The 19,035-nt window shown below is 52.9% G+C and overlaps 1 protein-coding gene across 2 annotated transcripts in view; it reads right to left on the bottom strand.

Moving 5' to 3' along the window:
• BDKRB2 (bradykinin receptor B2) overlaps nt 1-17,622 on the bottom strand; it is a 29,472-nt gene extending 11,850 nt beyond the window's left edge. The window contains exon 1 of one of the 2 annotated variants that reach the window (XM_060620693.3): nt 16,944-17,622. The gene's annotated coding sequence lies outside the window, so the exon portion shown is untranslated. The remainder of the gene's footprint in view (nt 1-16,943) is intronic. The other variant, XM_060620692.3, reaches the window with a different exon arrangement.
• Between the last annotated feature and the right edge of the window lie 1,413 nt (nt 17,623-19,035).

Below are 19,035 nucleotides of genomic sequence, written 5' to 3'. Positions count from 1 at the left end.
TGTTCATAGCGCCTATTTTGTGGGTTTGCTGTGAAGATAAGGAGGATGATGAAAGCAAAGTGCTCCCGACAGCGTGTGACCCGTGGGCGGTGCTCTGTGAATGTCAGTGTGCCCTTCCTCTGTGCCCTGTCTCAGGTTGCTGCCAACAATTTTATTGGAGGAAAGAATTTTGCTTTCACGAAAATGCTCCACCTGCTCCCACCCTCCCTTTTACAGAAGGGAAAACTGAGGCCCAGAGAGGCGATGAGATGTTTAAAGCCACACAGCAAATTAAGTGCCAGCCTGTGACAAGAGCCAAGTCCTTGCCTGTCTCCTGCTGGAGTGGCCGTTATTTAGGGGTTTGGTACAGGCCAAAGGCGACGTGGGGGTCTGGAGGCATTTACAAGACTGGGGCCATTGGGGACAGAGCCCGAGGACCTGTAATTGAAGCACGGGATTCTTGTACCGGGTATATTCCTCCTTCCTCCTTCCTTCTGCCCCCGGAAACTCTTTCTAGGTTAACCTGACTAGATCCTGGAATACTAGGGTGAGAAGGGCTTTTGAACACTATTTCATCAGACTCCCTCATGTTATAGAAGCGGACACAGAGGCCCGGGGATGGCGGGCGTTCCCCCAGGACGCACAGCCGGCTGGTGGCAGAGCTCAACTTTGAAACCAGGTCCTGGAATCCTGGCATTCTGGAATCCTGGCACCCAGGCCCCCTGTTCTTTTTCTTTTTTTTTTTTTTTTTTAATTCCACAGCTGCCCCTGTCCTATGCAGAAGAAGGAGCTGTGTGCTAACATTGTCTGATTGTGAACGCGGTTAAAAACCCCGACTCAGGGAGCCAGGGTGGTTCAGTTAGTGAAGCATCCGACTCTTGATTTTGACTCAGGTCCTGATCTCACGGTCATGAGATTGAGCCCCGCTTCAGGCTCTGCACTGAGTGTGGAACCTGCTTGGGATTCTCTCTCTCCCTCTCTCTCTGCCCCTCTCCTGATCTCTCTCTCTCTCTCTCTCTCTCTCAAAATAAATAAATAAACATTTTTTAAAAATGTAAAAAAAAAAACCCACCTCATACCCCTAGCCCACACAGGTGTGGATGGCTTACACCAAACCTAAGAACAGTGCCTTTGTGCGATTATAAAGATGTCCTTTCCACTTTCCTATAGGTCCCAGGGTTTCTGTCACAAGCAGGTCAAGAATTTATAATGGGGGGAAATAGAAATCCTTGCAATAGAGCCTTGCAAAACAGGAAGGCTGTGCGTCCACAGGGAGTGTGTTTTCCAGAAAAGCAATCCTTCGGGACAGGCCCAGGCTTGGGTATGCTGAAGAACGTTCATTTCTTCCACAGACACTCAAGCTCCCTGAGGGTCCTGGTGGCCCCCGGGGGGGCCCGTGGCCCCGCTGGGGTGGCAGGAGAGGGCGGTGGCCGGGGGCCTTTGCCAAACTGGCTGTTGGCCTGGCCCCCCTGCCACCTGCAAGGGTGTCCCTACCGGGACCGTCTTCCCAGGAAGCCAGTTTACAAAACGAGGAGGTGATGACATAATAAACGGAGACTTGGAGCCAGCTGAAGAGAAAAAAAAAACGACACTTCGTGGCACGAAGTGGTTCGGGTCCTGTCCAAGGTGCGTGCAAGAGGGACAGTGGAGAACACGCAGTTTGGGGCATGCGGAGTTTTGTCCCCTCCTGCCACGCTGTAGCCTCTGAGATCTGGTCTCTGAAGGGACCTCTACTATTGCCCATTCGCTTCCTGGGAGGGGGCTTCATTCAACAAACTTTTAAAAAAAATTGTTTTAATGTTTACTTATCTTTCAGAGGGAGAGAGAGAGAGAGAGAGAGAGAGAGAGAGAGAGACATTGCATGAGCAGGGGAGGGGCAAAGAGAGGGAGACACAGAATCCAAAGCAGGCTCCAGGCTCTGAGCTGTCAGCACAGAGCCCGATGCGGAGCTCGAACTCATGAACCGCGCAATCACGACTCAGCTGAAGCCCGATGCTTAACCGACTGAGCCCCCCGGACTCCCCACCCGGGCTCCCCCATTCAACAAACTCCTATTCCCCATTTGTTTGTCATGTTCGGTGTGAGATATAGTTGGCGACGAGCACAGACACGGCGGGCAGGATCAAATGAACTTGGACATCAAGCCACAGCCTAGTGCCATCCTTCGAGGACCGTCTCCTGTCTCTGTCACTGAGTACCAGGTATGCCCTGGGATAGACGCTGTGACATCTCTGAGACTTCGTTTCCACGATTACGATGAGGGGTTGTCATAGATGATTCTGGAGACCTCTGTACAACCGTGTCCCTAAAGGAAATGAGCTACCACGGGGAAACAGAGGCAGTGGATTAGCACCCTGCAGTCTCGGGGGCTCATCTCCCCACTTGCTGGCATCCAAAGGCTCGTATGGAGATGGACGGAATGAGCCAGTCTTAGCAAGTTCCCCTTCTCCCGGCCTCCCTGAAGCCTCTGAGGATCCTGGGCCAGGCCTGCCCAAGACACGACAGCCACAGGCAAGCCCGAGCCTTGCCCAGCCCCGTGACTATGGCCCTCGGCCCAACTCTGCTTTGGAAGGTGGAGCCCATTGGAACCCAGGGAGTCAGCGCTGAGAATTCCAGAGCTCCAAGTTCTGCCCGTGTCACACCTTGTCCAGAAAGGAGGGGAAGGGGACCGTGTTTCTTAGTGTTGATCTGCAAAGGAACTGGCCTTGAGTCTCCCAAGGCCAGAGAAGCAGAGAGGATGGGAAAAGCTGGCCCCGGGTCCCCAGCACAGGTAAGGATATCATGCTGGGACTCGGGATGCAGGGAAACCTGGGCATGTCTTGGGTTTGTCTGGCTGATGACCTGTGGCAGGAGCCCTGGCCCCTTGGGTAACTGGGAATAGCTTCCCATAAAAAGGTAGTGTGAAGGCCAGTGACAGGGTATAAAGCACCTGCAAAACAAATCTATTTTCTTTGCACCTCTCTGCAGTGTAGGGACCATTGTTCTGTCCCTATTTCACAGATGAGCAAACTGAGGCATGGCCAGCCGGGATCTGAACCTAGGCAGAGCCCCTGGTTTGTGTTTTTGTTTTCGTTTTTTAGCTTATTCTTATGGCAAGTTTTTTTTTAATTAAAAAAAATTTTTTTAATATTTATTTACTTTTGAGAGAGAGAGAGAGAGAGAGCAAGTGCAAGCACGTGCACACAAGCGGGGCAAAGGCAGAAGAGAGAAAGAGACACAGAATCCGAAGCAGGCTCCAGGCTCCGAGCTGTCAGCACAGAGCCCCACTTGGGGCTTGAACTCCCGGACCTCGAGATTGTGACCTGAGCCGAAGTCAGACGCTTAACCGACTGAGCCACCCCGGCACCCCTTAGGGCAAGTTTTGAAGATCTATACAAGCCGACAGGCTCCCATCACGAATCTCTGTGCCCATCACCCGGCTTCAGTAATTGCCAATTCACGGTCACTCTTGTGTCTTCCACACCAAAACCTACCCAACCCTTCCTGTAAGTTTTCAAGCAAATCTCACGTGCCTATCTGTTCCGTGACTACCTCAGGGTGTTTCTACAAGTTATTTTTTCTTTCTCTCCCTCTTTTTTTTAAGTAGGCTCCATGCCCAGCGTGGGGCCCAAACTCACAACCCCGAGATCGGGAGTCGTATGCTCCTCCGGCTGAGCCAGCCAGGCTCCCCACAGCTATTTTCTTGAATCAGGACCCGAGTTATTTGTCACGTTGGGTTGGTTGATGTGTCTCTTACGTTTCTTTTAATTTAAAGGTTCCCCTGGCATCCCTCACTCTGTGTTTTCTTCCTTTCAGTTCGCTTGTTCGTGAAACCTGGCTGTCTAGGGTTTCCCACAGCCTAGAGCAGTGCTGTCTAGTAGAGATTTAATTTGAAACATAAAGTAATGTAAATTTTCTAGTAGTCACATTTAAAAAAAAAAAAAGGAAAAAGAAGCGGGCTAAATTAATCGTAACAGTGTGTGTGTGTGTGTGTGTGTGTGTGTGTGTTATTTGAGAGGGAGAGAGAGTGCAAGCAGGGGAGAAGGGCAGAGGGAGAGAGAATGATTAGCAGGCAGCCTGACACGGGGCTGGATCCCATGACCCTGGGATCATGACCTGAGCTGAAATCAAGAGTCGGCCAGGAAATCCGCAACCACCTTAGATGGAGGTCTGACTACTGGTCCCATTTCACAGATGAGAAAGCAGAAGCCAGAGTCACACGGCCGGTACCTAGTGGAGCCAGGATTTGAACCCCGGTGCCTTGCTGCGCTGTCTCTCTTTATGGTGCCACTCTAATGGTAAACTAGAGCCAGCAGGTGCCCTCGGTAGCTCCCAGCTGGTTGGGGTACGCCCAAGGGTGCGGGGCACAGGTGGCTTCCTGGAGGAGGCGATCACCTGAGGCCTTGGCCCGGAGCAGTCCCACCAGGTGATCTCCCCCATACCGCTTTCATGCATCGATCTCATCTTCCTGGCTTTTCGGCTGGGATGCCCGGACGGCCAGAGCATGGTGTTGTTGGGGTGTGACTGGCACCGTCATCTGGACGGCTCGAGGGGTTCCCTTAATCCGGAGGCAGAGAGTCAGGGGGCTGAGGCAGCCAGGCAGCAGAGACGGAGGAGGTGGGGCAGGAGGGAGATGGTGGGAGGGGGAGATGCGGGAGGGGAGAAGCAGGGCGGAGTGGGCTCCAGAGGGGGTGGGGTGTGGTGACCAGGATGGGTCAGTGGCCTTGAAGGGGCTCGTAGCGTGGAGGGTGCGTCCTGTGTGGTCCCTCCACCTGCGGATCTAGGTGATCCTTCACCTCCTCAGAAGCCGGACGCGACTAAAAGAAACTCTTAAGGTTTTCTGCCTTTTGTCCATGTCGCTGCTTCCCTTGGTGCAAAGCTCTGTCAGCTTCCTGCCCTGTCTGCCTTCTGTCACCGATTTACAGCCTCCCTCCGGGTCTGTCTGTCCTGATGTGGGAAGTTGGTGCCTGAGAAAAATCCCCCCAGGGACCGATTCACGCCCCCACCCCCACCCCCCAACCCCAGGCCCTGGCGTGGGGTAGACTCCCAGTGAGCACTTTCTCAGTAAACACTCCCGCCGCTCACTTGAACTTGCCCAGGACCTCCTGCAGGAGGAAGAGCCATCCCGCCCTTAGCCCTTGGGACGTCTGTCCGGACGAGGGTGGCTTGTCCAGCCAACGGAGAGGAGCCAGAGGCGGTGGTGTGCCAGCAAAAGTTAACAACGGGCTCTCCGGGAGAGAAAGGCCTCATGTGTAGCCTTTGGAGATTGTCGTGGTGGTGAGTTGATTCCTGCCATGGTTGATTTCAAGCCCGATGTGATGCTCAACGAGCTCACAAAGTTCCTAAGCATGTAACCATCGGCGCACGCCCTGGGCACAGGTGTGCCCCCTGCCTTCTGCCCATTCCCGCTCCTCGAGGAGCCCTTCCAACTCCTGTTATCCTTCACATTCAGCTTCATATCCCCTCCTCCAGGAGGCCTCCTGGGGCCCCGGCTGAGCTCTCCCTGCAGTGAGGCTCCCAGCCCCTGTGCTCCCCTTATGTCTGAGCTCACTCTGTGTCCACAGCCGCCCCGACCGTCTCTCTCCCTGCCAGGCCGGGTGTGCTGGAACCGTGTGAGACGCCTCTGACTTCCCCTCCACCGGCCCTGGCCCCCGGGGCTGGCGCTTGGGAAATATTTGACAGAAGGACGAATGACGACGAAGGTGACGAAGGTGACGCGGAAGGTGACGTTGGCAGCAAACGTGTGTAGCATGTGCCGTGCGCCCGCTGCGTTCTGAGCGCAGAAGCAGCGTTAACTCACTTGATCCTCAGAAAGACTCTGAGTGGGCGCGGATAGCCCCATTTTACAGGTGAGGAAACAGCCTCAGGAGTTTGGTGGCCAAGCCAGGGCTGGGACTCTGTGCCAAAGTGCCCCCGTGTACCTGGGTTTCCCTCAGTCCTGTAGGGAGGGTGGGGCTCGTAGGATTGTCCTCATTTTGATAAACAACAAAACAGGCTCAGATTACCCCCCTCCCCACCATACACACACACACACACACACACACACACACACACACACACACACAGTCTTTTCTTTCTCTTTGCACCTTTACGCCCATCCCGACTGCCATATTATCAGTCCCTGGAACATAGGACAGGGTCCTTGCTTCTCTGAATCCCCGATCCTGGCAGGCAGGGTAGCAGCTGACAGAGGCTTTGCCGAATTGCAATGCTTTTCCTGTTACTGGAGGTGTTCTAGTAGAGTCTGGGCAGTGTTTCTGGTGTATTTGGACCACAATTTCTTGAACTCTACAGGTCGAGGCCCCAGGACTGCTTATGGCGGCCCAATCCAAAGCCGCGGCCCTGTTCGCCCTTGGCCTTTCTCTTTTGAGACACTTAGGTTCAATCCATCCGTGAGAAGGGATGAGAGCTGTCAACTCTGTGTCAGGTGATTCACAGACCTGATCTCCCCAACTTCTCCAAGCAGCACCGTGAGACGGTTATGCTGGGTATGACAGCATCCGACTTCTGGGTGCAAGATGAACTTCAGAGAGGTCACCAACCCCCGGAAGACCACCCAGCTGTGAAGTGCAGAGTATGGCCTTAAACCAACGTCCTCACTTACTCTGCCCCACCAGGCTGCCTCCTTCTTGGGGCACGGGTGCGGTGGAGAAGGGGGTCGAACACAAGACCGCTGTTATCTCTTCATGTAACCCTGCCGAGGAAGGTTTACAGCTCAGCTGACTAGGGGTCTTGCCGACTCGCCCAGGGCTCTAATACCTTCGCAGACCCTTCCAGGGGAGAGGCGGGGTGAGGGGGGAGGCAACAGGACCCCAGGGTTTATCATTTCTGGTGCTAAAGCAGGTGGAGAATTCCCACTTCCCGAGCCAGGATCCAGGAGAATTTCTGACATGCACAAGCTTGCCTAGGCCCCTTGTATTTCACGGTTTGGGAACTAGAAACAAAAGCCTCTGAGGTGCCCTGCCTGGCCCACTCTGAATCTGTGCCAGGCACGGCCGCACCCAAAATGCTCACCTTCCCACACAGTCTACGCTAAAGACTGCCACAGGGGAAATGGGGGCCACGGTTCTGTGTGCCTGCTTACTGCCAAGTCCCGTAGCCTCTCTGAGACTCAGTTTCCTTATTGGGGAAAGGGGTTTGGTTTTTAACATGTTCTCAGCAGGGATTGCTATTAGTAGGAGTTTGCATTGATGAGATACCAGATCCCTTGTCTTCAGTCTCTGGCTCCCTGGCTCCAATTTCTGTAGGCACCCCTCAGGGCCAATCCAACATAAAAGCAATGGGCATGAAAGCAGTGTTCAATGGGCCGGTCTCAGACTGAGAAAGGCAGGCAGGTGTGGCCTGGGTATCTTCTCTGAATAGGGTCAGGCAGGTTCCTACACCTGTCTCCAGAAAATCCGATTTTTGGATCGTTTGCTGAAACACATCAAGAACCTAATTCCCTTCCTGTTTTGCTTGGCATTTCTGAAAATGATCAAAGGACAGGAAAACAGACATGTTGATCAGCATTTAGAAGAGGAAAAAAAAAGAAAAACTGAAACACTTAGGATTGGGAAATTGGTTATATATGTTAAAAATTATGCTCCAAAGCCTTTGCCAAAAAAAGAGAGAGAATATTTCTGACATCATGTCAAGCAGGAGAAAAAGCAGAGCATAAATTGTATAGACAACACAATAGGAAAAAAATCTGAAAGGCAAGATACCAAATTATTAACTAATGGTGTTTGCCTTTGAGCCTGGGATCCTGGGTTGCTTTTGTGTTTTCTTTATTCTTTGTAGTAGCCTCCAATTTTTCTATGAAGAATATATATTACTTTTGTAACCAAGATATTTGAATAAACTGAGTGTTTTCTCCTATTTAAAAAAAATAGGGAATGAATCATGGGCTAGCTTATATGTAAGGAAGATAATCAGCCAACTTGCGTTCAAAGCGAAAGAATTGCTTACATAAAAACTGGTAAATAAATACGCAATCATGTTTTCATTTTAAATGACATGTTTAAAGTATTTATGAACTGTTTCTTCAGTGGTTTCCTGTTTACCCAACCACCAGCTCCAAGCAGGTGGATTCAGCAGGCTTCTAAAACCCAAGGAAAAGTACCCAGATGAGTACTGGGGACGGGGAGGGCCGTCCTAGAAAGATGCGGTTTCCTGCCGGGCACAAGCCTCTCAATGTCAAGGGCTCAGACCGATTTCCTGAATTTGGGGTCCCCAGGAAACAAAAGGAAAAGGCAGAAGCAAATCCTTTCCTGATCTGTGTTCTTGATTTTGACTCGTGCCTCTGTTGCCTGGGTTACGGCTTTGAGTGATTTTTTTTTTCACGACGGTGGCAGAGATAGCGTGTTTTGTGAGCCCTTTTAGACGTGAGCCTGTCGGTCTGCTGCCTTTGCTCAGGGAGGACCATTCAGAACCACAGTCTGTTTCCCTCCTAAGGGTGTAGATGTTCCTCTGTTGGGGTCTGGTGTATTTGCAGAAGACCTGAAAGCAGCCTGCTTTTCCTTCCTCTGTGTGTTGCCTCCGCTTCCCACCCCCCCCCCCCCCCCGCCCCTGGTTTATTCAGCTGCTTCAGCTCGTCACCCTAGGGCAGGTCAGCTCTGACCTGTGAGATAACAGAGCTGTGTAATGAAAGACCTTGGATGACAGAGCCTCACTGGTGGCATTCAGATCCCAGCTCCGACATTTACTCATAGTGGGACATCAATTCAGGGGCCCCCCTCTCTGGGTCTGGGTCCCCCCACTTGTAGGACACGGCGCTTTATCGCCAGCGTGTGGGTTGTGGTGAGAACCCAGAGGATCACTCCTCACGCTCATTAAGCCTCGGCTCCATTTTCTGCTTCAGGAATAATAGTCACTTCCAACGTCCCCGCCAGATCCAAGGGCGGTTCTGTGCGGTGAATACCCTTGGTGGCCCCACCTCTGCCCCTTCAGCCACAGCCCCCATAGTCCGAACGGACTCTCGGGAGAAGTTCCCCAGGTCTCTTGCAAGGAAAATCTCCATGGCTGGTACTTATTCTTACAGTAAACAGGTGTCCAGGGCCAGGGACATGCAAGGTGTCCCCGTCGGGGCTGTTAGCGCCCAGCTGGGGCTGCCAGTATTACGTCCCGCTGTGGGAAGCACCCACAGTGGGGTCCCTCTCCTCATGCCCTTGCCTAGGCAGGGAGGCGTGATGTCCTCACGGGAAGAACCAGCCCAGCCCAGCCTAGCTTGGCCTCTGACTAGCTCTGTTTTGCCTCCGGAGACATTTCCTTGACCCTCCAGTGGTTATACCATTCCTGCTTAGTGGGTTTACCAGGAGGAATACTTAAGGCAGTTCTAGGCGGCAAGGGAGCCCAGGCGTGGGGCCGAGATATACTTGTGGCACGAGTAATGGCCCAGTCTACCCCACTGCCACCTCTTTTCCCAGTGAGTCGTACCTTCCACTTAGCTTGGGTCTTGGACCCTCATGGGAAAGGAACCGAAAACTGCCCACAAAGGCGACTCAGACTCTAGTGACATGTCACAAGTTGGATGGGGGGCCGAAGAGGCAGCAGAGAGGCAGTGTGCGTGTGTGCATGTGTGTGGTCTGTGTGTGTGTGTGTGTGTGTGTATCAGTGGGTGACAACAGAGGCCCAGGACGGGAAGAGAGGAGACCTCGCCATTTGGCACTGGATTTGGGACGCTTGGAAATAAGCCTTGTGTGTGACTGTCCAGCATCCTCTGGGGATGCCACCGGGGGTCACAGAGGCAAAGTGCAGTGTCAGAGTTTCTTGGGCCCTTGACTCTCTCTCTCACCAGGCTCTGCGTGCCTCTTGGGCAGGTGTCTGAGCTGCGGAGCCCAGAGCACTGTCAGTAAGTGGTTCGGGGACGCCAGGACAAGAGGAGTCCTGGCATTGTGTGGGCACCTGCACGCACCGTCCTGCTCTATCGGCAGCACGATGGGTGTGGACAGGCTCCCCTGGTGCAGGGGAGAGAGGAGAGGCTCAGAGAAGGCCGGGACTTGCCCTACGTATCTCAGCAAACAATCGGCCAAGCCTGGGTCAGAATGCTGGGCTGCGGGCCAGCAGGCCAGTGTCCCCCTCACCCCACCCCTGCCCAGGGGCTGTAGCGGCCGGAGGCCACCTGCTGAGAAGCCTGCTCTCAGCGACCAGATAGACCTTCAAAGGAGCTGACTTTGCAGAGAGTTGTAGGTCTATGAATGGCTGCCATGGGCCCCCCTGGGAAAGGACCCTCTTCCCTTGGGGAAGGCCTGCGGCTCGGGGCTGCTGAGCTGAGAAGTGAAGTCCCATCCGTGCCCCAGAGCCTTTAGGACGTGGGTGCTGGCTTGCACGGTGAGGCCCATAGGGGAAGAAGCCTCGAAAGTCCCAAATCTGTCTGTAGTGACAAAGAGGTCTCCTTGGAACACGTTTTCTCGAGGAGGCCAGAGGCCATCCTCCGGGGATTCCAGGGCTTAATGACTGTGGTTTCTGATGGCCAGATGCCTCTTACTGTCACTGCAGAGTCTGGTCTCCCAGGATGCCTGGCTGAGCCTACCCAGGTGCGGGCCCCACGAGCCAGGAGGGTGCTGTTAGGTCTGGTTCTGGGTCACCTCGTCCCCTGCAGCCCTGCTCTGTGCTAGTCTAAGAAAGTTCTTTCTCCCTGATGGGACCAGCTTAGTCCTGCCAGATCATTGCCTTTTCTTTAATCTAAAGAATCCTTTCTAAACAGTTATTAAGCTTCAAAATTACAACAATTTATTAGCCATACCTTAGACTTTAGTTGATTTCATTAATCACAGTCATCTTGTCTGTAACATCTTTTCCTTTCTGGGATTATTTGATGGGATTAATGTGACTGGAATGCACAGACAAGTAAAAAAAATTTTTTTTTTTTTTTAGAAAAACTCCTCCCCAGAATCTGAGTATGGCAAGCAGTTTCGGGGTCCCTAGCAACATCCTAGTGCCCAGCACAGAGCCCATACATAGTAGATGCTCAGTGAACGCACTTCCCCCAATAGTCACAGAATGGACCAGAGGGCCACCTGCCCCGCCACCCTGCGGTCCCTCCTGTTCCCTTGCTGCCTCTCCCCTGCACTGGCTCCTGGAGGCAGGTACCAACGTGTGAATTGTCCCCTCACTGCCTCTCCCCTGCACAGGCTCCTGGAGGCAGGTGCCAGTGTGTGAATTGTCCCCTCCCTTCATTTGTAGGACAGACCCAGGGTGTGGGAAACGGGCAACCTGGAGGACTTTGGCTCCTTATTTGCATTCTTTTTCATTTTGTTTACTATATTGAAATTTCTGCAAAGGGATATGCATGCTCATGATAAGAATTTCCATGAAATTCTATGAAATTCTTTTACGAAAGTGTGTGGAGCGACCAGGAAACCTGCCTCCTGGCTCTGACCCCTCCCCCTCCCAGAAGTGCTCTTCTGGGTTTCTCGAGGCTCCTTCCAGGCATCCTCTTTTTGGTTTTTGGTTTTTTTTTTAATGTTTATTTATTTTTGAGAGAGAGAGAGAGAGCGAGTGGGAGAGGGGCAGAGAGAGAAGGGAGACACAGAATCCTAAGCAGGCTCCAGGCTCCGGGCTGTCAGCACAAAGCCTGATGCGGGGCTCGAACTCATGGATGGTGAGATCGTGACCTGAGTTGAAGTCGGACGCTCAACCCACTGAGCCACCCAGGCGCCTCTCATTGTTTGAGGAGGACACGGGAGCATCCCCAAAGCACCACATCATGGTCGCCCGTGCATTTAACAAGCCAGCCACCCGCTGCTGTTTTAATGCCTGGGTGAGACCCCAGACAGAGCAGGCACTTCCCAGCTCTTTTCAGGAGGCTTCCAGTTCTATTATTATTTGTAGAGGAATGAACCAAGGCTAGAAGAGGCTAAGTGGTGGTCCCAGGTGACACGGCTGGGGAGGAGTGCAGCCGGGATTCCGTCCTCGTGGTGGCCTCAGGACCAGGAGGAGGAGGGGAATCAGGGAAGGAAGGAGCAGGGAGGGGCGAGGCATCGCTGACCTGGGAGTCTATTGCCTCCACGCGCCCCAATTCGTGTGTCTCCTGCTTCCCACTGCTTTGGCTGCCACAAATGATGTGTGCAGACCCACCTTGACCGCGGCCATGCCCCTGCTGAGTGCACCTGTACCCCTGTTCCCACCTGTCCCACCTTTGTACCTCTCCCACCTGTCCTTGCATCCTAGCCATTCATTGCCGGACACTTCCGGTCAGAAGAGAGCCCAGAGGCCCCTTCTGCTGCCCTCGCTTTACTAATTGGCAAAGCGGGGGTCCAGAGAGGGGGTGGCTTGCCCAAGGTTCAACCCGGAGGCAACACCCTTTGCTCCCCTTGGGCTTCCCGGCGGGGGGGTGGGGCATGCTAGGCAGGTCCAATCGCAGGGGCTCTGGAAGGACCCCAGAGAGCCTCCCCTCAGGATCAGGCTGTCACCTTGCCCTGCAGGTGTGTCCCAGTGTGCAGTAGGTAAACCCGCGCTGGGCTCTATCTTTTCCCTGGAGGGGATCCAGTAGGGTGGGGAGGGAGGCCCAGCATGATGAGTCCTAGCAGTCGAGGCTCAAGCTGCCGGGCTGGGAGCTGTCTGGACTCTCCCAGTTCTCAGGACGGGGTTTCTGCCCATTCCTGAGTTGAGGGGGTGGGGACCATGATGGGTCCCAGGTGCTCACGGTTTGCGGGACCCACGTCTCTTAGCTGCGAGGACTGAGAGAAAGGGCCTGGGGAGGGTGGCGTGGACAGGGCCTGATTTCTCCTCAAGTTTGTTCCCCTCAGAAAGCCCTTTGCAAAGGCAGTTTGTCTCCCAGGTGTGGGCAGAAGCCCACCAGCTGGGAGGAGTCGGAGTCCCAGGGGAAAGCCTGGGTGTCTGCAGGTGGTGGGAGGAGGGGACCTGGCTCCACGTGACTCTGACACACAGCGGCGTTGGGAAGTGGCTTAGTCTTTCCCCATCGGGCAGTGCCCACACTGGACTGCAGTGGCTCAGGGAACCCGCAGGGAAGAGGAGGAGAAGAGGTGTCACAGGTACAAATCAGCACAATAACAACCACAGAAGTGACAGGCACTCTACAGTTTATGACATCCTGTGAGGTGTCCCGTCCAGGTACCGCTGATTTTCAAGTGTGGACACATGAGGCCCAGAGAAACCAAGTGACTTGTCTGAGGTCGCTCTGCTGTCTCGTGAGTTTGGACTGTGGTCTGGAAGCCAGCTCTCTGTGCCCCACCTGACAGGGCTCCACAGAGGTCAGGAGGCCCGCAGGTGCTGGGGGTGACGGAGGGTGGAAACCTAAAGGTTAGGCCCCGAAGGGAAGTACGATGGGGCTCCTGCTGTCACCACCCAAGGATGAGGTGTCTGGGAGCATGAGCACGTGTGTACTGGGATGCTCTTTTCCCTGGGAACTCCCAAGATGTAGTGGCCCCACAGCAGGGCAAAGACCACACCTCTGATAGTCCCAGATCCATCCATCCATCCAACCATCCATCCATCCATCCATCCACCCACCCATCCATCCATCCACCCATCCATCCATCCATCCATCCATCCATCCACCCATCCATCCATCCAACCATTGATCCATGCAACCATCCATCCATCCATCCATCCATCCATCCATCCATCCACCCATCCATCCACCCATCTAACCATCCACCCATCCATCCATCCACCCACCCATCCACCCATCTAACCATCCACCCATCCATCCATCCACCCACCCATCCATCCATCCAACCATTCATCCATCCATCCATCCAACCATCCATCCATCCATCCACCCATCCATCCATTCATCCATCCATCCATCCATCCATCCACCTCTGCTAGGTGGGCACCTGCAGTGATTCCGATACCTGCTCACACCTCACAACACCCTCTGAGTTAAAACTCACCATGGCCTTCAGACATAGAAATGATTATCCCCATTACACACCCAAGAAAACAAACTCAGAGAGCGTCCCTAAGGAGGAAGCAGTCGGGATTTGAACTCAGAGCTCATGTGTGTTCCACACTGCTTTGTGCTGTGATGATTTTGCCAGGGCTTCTATTTTTCTAGCCCTCAGGACCCCACAGATCCCCACTTTGATGACAGAGTCAAAGAAGTAGCTGACTGTTTGGGTTTGCAGTAGAAAATGTGTCTTGGTTAAGGGGCTGTGGAGGTTTAGCTCCGAAAGGACCTATAAGGACTGGAGTTGGACAGTCCAGCCCCAAGAACTAGAAAGTGGCCCATCGCTCAGTAGGAGAAGAGTTTCGCTCCAGTCTAAGAAAGGTCTTTTTAACAGTAGAACTCTCCTGAGATGGAGCGGGCTGCCTGGTAAAGAAGGGAGCTCCCCATCCCTGGAAGTGTGTGCACTAAGAAAGATACTCACAGGTCAGGGGATTCCTAGACTGGGTAGGCGTTGGAAGTGATGTACTCAGGGAGTCAAATCTTAGTAAGTTCTGATCATTTGACTCATGGTCTTGAGATAGTCTGAATCCTCAAAGCAACACACTTTGTGTGCTTTAAAAAAAAAACTAGACTGTATTTTGGGGGAAGTTTTAGGTTCACAGAAAAATTGAGCAGAAAGTACAGAGACTTCCCATATATTCCCTGCCCCCACACATGCACAGCCTCCCCTGTGATCAACATCCCCCACCAGAGTGGTGCATTTATTACAATGAATACCTATACTGATACATCATTATCACCCAACATCCACAGGGTTCCCTTGGCATTGTATATTCTACGGGTTTGGACAAATGTATAATGACGTGTATCTCCCACTACAGCATCGTAAGATTAGTTTCACTGCCTCTCCCTAATCCCTGGCAACTACTTCTCTTTTTACAATCCCCTAGCTTTGCCTTTTCCATAATGTGATATAATTGAAACCATACAGTATGTAGCCTTTTCAGATGGGTGTCTTTGATTTAGTAATTTTATCCATCTATCCATCCATCCATCCATCCATCCATTCAGTCATCCATCCATCCATCTATCCATCCTCACATCATTCCATCCATCCATCCATCCCCTCATCCATCCATCCATTCATCCATCCATCCATTCATCCATCCATTCATCCATCTATCCATCCATCCATCCATCCATCCTCACATCATTTCATCCATCCATCCATCCATCCATCCATCCACTCATCCATCCATCCATCCACTCATCCATCCATCCATCCATCCATCCATCCTCACATCATTTCATCCATCCATCCATCCATCCATCCACTGATCCATCCATCCATCCACTCATCCATCCATCCATCCATCCATCCATCCATCCATCCTCACATCATTTCATCCATCCATCCATCCATCCATCCATCCATCCATCCACTGATCCATCCATCCATCCATCCATCCATCCATCCACTCATCCATCCATCCATCCATCCATCCATCCATCCACTCATCCATCCATCCATCTATCCATTCATCCAGTCATCCAGCAAAAACCGAGAAGTGCCTGCGTTATGCTGAGTGTGGTTCTCTGTGCAGGGGAGGCAGCAGTGAACTCACAGAGGAGATTCTGCTTTCATTCTGAAAACCAGTCCTTGGCATTACCCTCTGACCCCCTCTGAACTTTCAGGCCAGACACAGTCATTATGTTAGTAGAGACCACATGGCACAGCTGTTTCCCCTGCTTGGTCCCTGCTTGGCCAGTATCTTCCTGAATTTGGTTTAAGCCAAAGCCCTTAGTTCCCCCCACTCCTCCAACCTAGACTCAGTTATTTGAACCTTCCCCTGCGTATACATGACAGAGCCTGAGTCCTAGAGAGGCCGAGACATTTCCCCCGATGGCGAGCGAAGGGCTTGGCTGGGCTTATGTCCCCGTGCTGAGACTGTTTCTTCACCCCTACCCTGAGGGGCTTAGAGCACAGAATTGCAGGGGTTTTGTGAATTTAGGACAGACCTGAGATACGACCTTAGGGTTTCGCCTGTTGTGGGGACGGCACGGGGTCATTCTTGTTTTCCATGTTTTTCCGAACTCCTCCTGGCTGTTCCCCACACCTACCTGCCCTCTCTACAGCATGAAAGGGGAAAGCAGCAAACTCCTTCCTCGAGCCTGTGGGGCCCCCCATCACCCCACTGCTGCCAGGGCCTAGAAGGCCATAGAATAGTTTTCCTCCAGAGGATGTAACAGCACCCTCTGGGGTGGCCCACCCCACCCCCAGCCAAGCCCTTCTCTCCTTTAGAAAAAGGACCCCGTGATCTCACATCTGGATCACAGCTCCTACTTCCTGTGGGATGGCGGGAGCCACAGGTAGCCTGTGACTCAGGGAGGCACATTCTAACCTGCCTGGGAGAGCAACGCCCATTGCCCACCCCAACCCAGGCTCACGAACCACCTGCCCTCAGCAGCTCTGACTGGGCACCGACTGCACACGTGGGGCTTTGCAGGCAAGCACGAGCCCATTTCTACCTTTGTAACCACCCTGCCAAGTCATATTTATGCTCAGGAAACGAGGGGGAAAATAGTTGGCTCAAAAATGTTACCCAGGGGATGAGAGCAGAGCTGGGACTCCAAACCATGCAAAGCCCATGCTCTGAGCTGTGCCCAGTTTTATCCATGACAGGCAGGACCAGCACAGGAGGGAGCGTTACAAACCCTCTCCCATCTGCCACCTGATTTAACTCCAGCCACCCTGGGAAGCCAGCAAGTAGAGTTCTTTGCAGACAGAGAAGCTGAGTCCCAGAGAGGTTAAGAAACTTGCCTGGGGTCACACAGGGCCAATGATCAGCACAGCTGTGAGATAAAAGCCAGGTTCCAGAGTCTACACCCCACACCCATCCCTGCTGTGCGACGCTTGCTGCTTACTGCTTATGTCCGAGGCAGCTACCCAGAATCTACAGAAATCAGATAGCTAAATTGTTTACACAAACACACACATGCCTGTCTCGATTCAGGGAGAAGACAAATCTAGAACAAACAAGATCATTCCTCCTGTTTGGGAGCCGTTCTTGTGACTTGCCAGGACTAGGAAAGGGAAAGAACTTCCCCCCCACCCAGGACCTGAGGGAACTTTAGCCCTTGTGACACTTACCTGCAGACTCTCTCTTGGTGCTGGGATCTCCTGTCCTCCTGGCAACGGCGAGGCGACTGGACCAGCCCCTGTCCAGGACTCACCTTGTCCAGAGCGAGCCACGGGAGCACCTCGGTGGCTCCCTCCGTGCGGCAGGGCAGCCCGATGTCCCCACCCCTCCTAGGAGCCGCCAGAGCAGAGCCGGAGTGGCGGAGGGAACAGCTCATCTTTCAAGGGCTGGGTGGTGATGTCATCACCCTCCTGGGCACTTCCTCCCTCCACCTCCAGCCCAGCCCAGTGCTCCTACCCAGCGACAGGGCCAGGCTGGCTACACTTTCTAGAACCCAGGCAGGCAGAGGCCACACCGAGGTGGTTACAGCTACCCTGTGAACCTTGAGAGCTCGGTAAGCCGCATGGAAGATTTCCAGGTTTGCCCAAGGAATGTTCTATTGTGTAGCCTGGCTGCTCTTTAGAGCCACAGGGTGGCCAATGTGTCGGGGGCTCAAAATCAGCCGATCCTGGATCAGGGTCCCCGTACTCCCTTCCTTGGCTAAGGGCTTGGGGGAAAGTAGCTTAACCTCTCTGAGTCGTGAGGCAGAGCTGAGATCGTGGCCGGGGTCACAGGGGATGTGGTCAGGATTAACAGCTTTCGCTGTGTGTCAGACGCTTTTTCTAGGCACATCAATGGATTAACTCAGCTAATCCTCACTGGAACCCAGGCAGCCTGGCTCCAGAGTCTGTGGTCGGAACCACTGTGCTGTCCCTTTTGTCTGTCACGTGCAGTGATGGATGTGAAAAGTGGATGTGTCACTTTTCAGGTGACCCCTAAATCCTAAATAGTATTCTTCCTTCTGGTGTTGAGGCAGGTAGCTGGCAGGCTCCATAAGTGACCGAGTGTGTCTAATACAACATTTAACTCGTATCATTATTTTCCTCACGTGGTTGTTTTTATGACTGAGTTCCAGTGTAAGCAGCGGTCATGCCTCCCAAGGGGGCAACAGAAACGTGGAAACAACTTTAGAGAAAGAAGACCTTTCCTTGGCTTGTTCTGTGGCCACACGTAAGGTTTGCGCTGCCCCCTCCCCTCCTCCCCTCCACTGATCTGGGGGGTGTTTGGCAATGATTTCTTCCCTCTTCAACACTGATTGGCTTCCTTGGGTTTTCTCTGGAGACTTCCTGACAATCTGTAGCACTTAACGTTTCCAGCAGTTGATAAGCTGGAAAGTTGCAGGGGCTTTCAAGTGTATATATTTTTACAGCCTTGAAACCTTTCCTCGAAAAGAGACCAGATAAAGTGGACGTGGTGGAGGTGGGGTGCGGGGGGGGGGGATAGATAGGAAGGTCAGATCCCCACCTATCTCCTTTTCCCCTGTCATTCCTCTGAAGCAAGCCTACAAACAGTGATCAAGCCTACAAACAGTCACCATAGAGAGAGGAAAACTGAGTCACAGAATAGTTCACTGGGATCCAGGCCTGGCTTGGCTGTAGAGTGAAGTCCCTCCCCAGCCTGGGTGCCTCAGTTGACTCCTCAGGGTACTGGCCCCTCCTACCACACGGGAGTCCTTAATAGGCTCCCCCAGGGGTCCCTGAGCCCCCTAAAATGGTGTCCAGAATTGCACGTATGTGCTTTTTCCAGTTGAGAGGGTTGCCTTCGTCAAGTTACTGAAGACCAAAGCATGTTGAGACCCAACAGAACAGAGACCTTGTGAAGTCCCCAACTGGTACATTCTCGGGTTCCAGGTCTATGAGATGAAAATCCTCAGATATCCGAATCCAGTGTTGAGGCTTTGGTAGATGCTATTGAGAGAGCTCCAAAAGGCATCCATCCACCCACACACTTTTCCATATGCTGCCATAATACAGTTTTTGAAAACTACCGTCTTGATCCAGGTGGAGGCTGGTCAGTTTTTCTTAGCGGCTAAGTTCACATTCTGACACCTTCCTTGCCAGGCTCTCACACTCTGGGCTACTATGTACCTAATCATCCTGTGGCCAGGTACCACATAACTGTGGACACCCCCAATACCCTGGAACTCAAAAAACTGTTCATATTAGCCATTCCCAGGGAGCCTAGGAATCCTCGCTAACCCCACCCTTCTTGCCATAGGTAAGC

The sequence above is a fragment of the Panthera onca genome, chromosome B3 (genome assembly GCF_046562875.1).
Source record: "Panthera onca isolate mPanOnc1 chromosome B3, mPanOnc1 haplotype 2, whole genome shotgun sequence".
Taxonomy (NCBI): domain Eukaryota; kingdom Metazoa; phylum Chordata; class Mammalia; order Carnivora; family Felidae; genus Panthera; species Panthera onca.
Note: the sequence above shows the minus strand (reverse complement) of the source record. Positions and strands in the feature narration are given on the sequence as shown.